General features: G+C 33.9%; 1 protein-coding gene across 1 annotated transcript in view; it reads right to left on the reverse strand.

Annotated features, from left to right (window-relative positions):
• The window catches only part of CDH18 (cadherin 18, type 2), a 210,810-nt gene that overhangs the window by 55,929 nt on the left and 150,348 nt on the right, over positions 1 to 4,533 (reverse strand). The window lies entirely within an intron of this gene.

The following is a 4,533-nucleotide window of genomic DNA, read 5'->3' on the forward strand; positions in this document are numbered from 1 at the left end:
TAAGTTACAAAAATGTGGCCTGTTGTTCAATGCTCATTCAATTGTTTTTTTCTTTCAATTGTTTGAAGATATTTCATTATCTTCTGGCTTCCATTATTTAACGCACAGAAAAATGAATCATGTTTAAGCTATATGGTTTAATTTCTATATTTGATGCAAGATTTCCATGGCAACTTTATATTTTTTAGAACTTACATCAATTGTTTTTTTCTTTCAGTCCTTAATTAATGTTTAGTTCAATCACTAATTCAAAAAAATAAATTCTGTGAGTAAAGGAGAGAGTAGAAACACAGTGATTAATAATGTTAAGACAAAAACCACCTCTGGGAAGTCTATAGTACATTTAAAGAAAAAAAAATCTATAATAAAACTTCTCCTTGATATATGTATACAAAATTTTAGCATCATTAGAGATAACAGAGATGAATTTATCTTGGAATTTTATTATACCTGAGGTGTAATGATGAATATAAAATGAAAAACAAAACATTTATATGTATTGTCATTATGTCTTCATCACCTTTTTGACTAAACCCTTGTTTATTCAAAAAATGAGAAAGAAATAAACTAAGGTAGGTGGAATTATTGGGTGCAAATTTTTTTTTCCCTCTTCAGTTCATGGTAATTTTACAAGGTTCTCTCCTACTAAATTTGACCTCCAGCTTGCTTTGACAATAGAAAGAGTTGAAAGTGATGATATCCCATTTCTGGGCCTGGGTTTCATGAGGCTTTGCATGCTTCCTCTTATGCTTCGCCACTGTCACAAGAAGAATATGCCTGAGCTAATCCACTTGTCCCAGCAAGAGGAAGAGAGTCACGTGGGACTGTTGTATCAGTTAAGGCTCCCCAGCCTGGAGTAGAGTCACCTGGTAAATGTGCAAATGCGTGGTTAAGGGCACTGGAGATTAGCAGAGTTGGCAGGCAAAAGCCAGCCTATTTCAGTTGGTCTTCGGCTAACCCACAGATACATACACTATAGTTATAAATGACTTTTTTATGACCTTATGTTTTGGGATTATATATTATTCAGTGATAGCTAATTAACATGCGTACAAAAACATAACATAGTAAACAATTACCATATGTTCTAGAAAAGTTCCAGAATATTTCTAGAACTATATGAGAGACAAGTTCTCTTTTCCCCTTAAACCTCAAATACTTTTTCTTCTTTTTAAATCTCACCTAAAGTAACATTTCATCTAGTCCTGAAAGAAAAAGTGAAATGATTAGGTGAAAAATGCTAAGTGAAGAACATTTGAAATAGAAAAAAACAAGGTACAAAGATCCAAATTAAACAAAAAGCTTGAAGTGGTTTAAAAACAAATGTATGTCACCGTGGCTACACAGAATGGATGAGGTAGATGGCCAGGAGTTAGGACAAGTAAGCCAAATAGTAAGCACATAAAAAAGAGTTTTTACTCTTTTGGAAAAGCAATGAGAAACATTTTAAATAAAGGAAATAACAGATCTATTTAGGTTCTGAAAAAAATCACAATGGCTACTTTGAATCTTGGATTGTAGAAAGTTAACAACAATTCAGAAAAGAAATGATGTCATCTTCGACAAAGACAGAAAAAATAGAAGGAAATAGAAAGAACTGTATAAAATAGTTGTATAAATTAGATACAACTTACAAAACTTTTTGGTGGAGTGGCATTAGTAACAGTGAGAGATCACAGATGACTCCATTCGTGTGTGTGTGTGTGTGTGTGTGTGTGTGTGTGTTTCATCTACTATGTAATTGATAGTCCCATTTACTGAGATGGAAAAAAGAGTTAAGAATAAACAGTTTGGGAAAAATTCATCATTTTTACATACTATGCTACTGACGCCCATTAGACAAACATGTGGAATAAAAAGCAGAGATTAAATATGTATGGAGTTCAAGTGTGTTTTCTGAACAGGAAATATAAATTTGAGATAGATCAGCATAAATTTAAGGTAACAGGAACAGCATAATCTCAACTGAAAGAGAATTGTAAGAGAAAAGGAAATGAAAGATTGAGCACTAAAGCATTTTAACACATTATGCCTATGAGAGGCATGGGGTTTTATTGCAGTTACACTGTATTCTAGAAAGTGTAATGAATATTGAGTCTAGAACCTTTTGAATCTAGAGCAGCCCACCTTCTGTATAAGAGAGAGCAAAAGCCGGGCTGGGTGTGGTGGCTCACGCCTGTAATCCTAGTACTTTGGGAGGCTGAGGTGGGAGGATTGTTTGAGGGCAGGAGCTCAATACCAGCCTGAGCAAAAGCAAGATCCCATCTGTACAAAAAAATAGAAAAATTAGCTGGTCATGGTGGTACATGCCTATAATCCCAGCTACTTGGGAGGCTGAGGCAGGAGGATAACTTGAGGCCAGGAGTTTGAGGTTGTAGTGAACTATGATGATGTCAGTGCACTACTGCACTCTAGCTGGGGCAACAGAGCAAGACCCTGTCAAAAAAAAAAAAAAATTAGAAGGTAAAAGTCAAAGGAGAAGAGAAGCCCAAGGGAGGAGAAAAACTGGGAGTGTGAGATTGCATGGAAGCCAAGAAAGAATAGCCTTTCCGGGTAGCAGTTGACAAACAAAGTGAATTGTTTCCCAAGGTTTAATTAGAGTGAACACAAGAGTATATTGAATGTGAATATATAAAGCCCATGAGTCGTGACAACTGAATGATACCTTTTCCTGAATGGAGATCAGAAAAAAAGGCACTTTATGTCATCAGAGAAGTGAATCCAACGAACTATTTCTTTTATGATATGGGAAATATGAAGCATTGTCTTTGCTGAAGGGAATTATCTTTTTGAAAGTGGGAACTATCTAAAATGGTAAAAATTAATGAAAAGGTGAAAAGGGTTGAATTCCAGAGCACAAATTTAACAATTTTCCATCTAAAATAACAAGGAAATTCTTTCACTTTAGTCTGAGGAAAAGATGAAAAGTTAGGTAGAAATATAAAATAGGTGTTTATAGTGATGGAAATATTACAAAATTCATCATATTTTCAAGAACAGAGTTTAAGTGTAATTGCAATCAAAAGCCATACCTCTCACTGTTAAAAGGGTAGGTAGAACATAGTGCTACAGTTGGAAATCTTCTAACAACCTGCGGATACTCATGCACAAACATGGCAGGAGATATTAATAGCACCATGTAGAATGAGACTACAGAGCACCCCAAGAAATCTAAGAGCTCATTTGTTAAAAATAATACTTAAACAGAGATAGAATATATCACTTGTAACTATGTAATCAAAAAAAAAGAATCGACTGTTGTACATTGTTTGCTCCAATAACTATAAATTAATTGAAGAAAGTTTGACATGAAAAAAGCAATTTAAACAAGAAAAGGAACATACATAACAGCAAATCTTACTCAAAGACACAAAAGCTAAACACTGCAGAATAGTGAGAAAAATTTATGTCACTGGACTTTCCCAAACATGAAACCATGCTACACTGAAACCATTGTTCTTTCTTTGAATTGAGGTTATACCAGGAAAAAAAAAAAAAAAAAAAAAAAAAAAACTTCTTATAATACACTTTCCCAGAGGCTTGATGCTGAGGATGAGGGTTGAACTGCCTTGGAGATGTGAGAAATCTTGTCACACAAAAAAGATAACATCCTTTAGAATATAATCAGCAGGTATCCTGGATATTTTATCATCTAAAGCTAGTTTGCATTAACCTCTCTTTAAGACACGAAAAGCCCTGACTTCACTATACAATTAATTCATGTGACAAAATCAACCCACTGTATCCCCTAAAGTTATCAAAATAAGTTTTAAGAAAGAAATTGTCCATTTTGGATTACTCTACAAAATCAGTTTCTATATCTGAAATGTGGAGGACTTAGAATTGGAAAATATTCAACCTCAAAATTTCTTGCAGTGCCACTCAGGAAAACTCAGATTACACTGCTGTTGATACACCCCTACAGAATATGGCAGAATATTGCCTCATTTCAGAAACTTAATCACCTTAGAACTATCATTCTGGAGAAAAATGGGGGTTTCTTCTAAAAATGTGTAATCTTTGTGCAAAGCAATCTCCTTTCTTTTAGCTACTTCATGCTGCAATTTCTAACATAACTGGTTAAGTCATATTAATGACTTAATATGACTGGTTAAGTCATATTAATTACTTTCTGATTAAATACTTTCTGAGTTAATAATTATTTTATTTAGATTTAAAAATAAAGCCTATATTTAAATAATAGGAAAATAGTGGGCATAATGCTAGGCATGCATCTTCAGACTCATGTTAGTTGCTTTCTTAGTTTTCTACTCAACCTAGCTCTCTAGGGAAATCAACAACATAAGGGCGAGATGTTGAGGATGCTTGGATCCAGAGTCTTATTCATGAAGTTGCAATTGAATTTGACTCCAGTAGAACTAAATAGTTCTGCTTAACTACCCTTGGATTTCTGCCCAGCCATGGAAATAAAAACTCAGAAAAAGGGAAAATAGAAATGTGATAGAAAAGAAACAACTCACATCTATTTTGAGGATTAAATGTAGAACTATTCAATGCTAATTAGTTAGAATT

Source organism: Propithecus coquereli, unplaced genomic scaffold (assembly GCF_000956105.1).
Source record: "Propithecus coquereli isolate 6110/MARCELLA unplaced genomic scaffold, Pcoq_1.0 Scaffold417, whole genome shotgun sequence".
In the NCBI taxonomy this organism is placed as follows: Eukaryota; Metazoa; Chordata; class Mammalia; order Primates; family Indriidae; genus Propithecus; species Propithecus coquereli.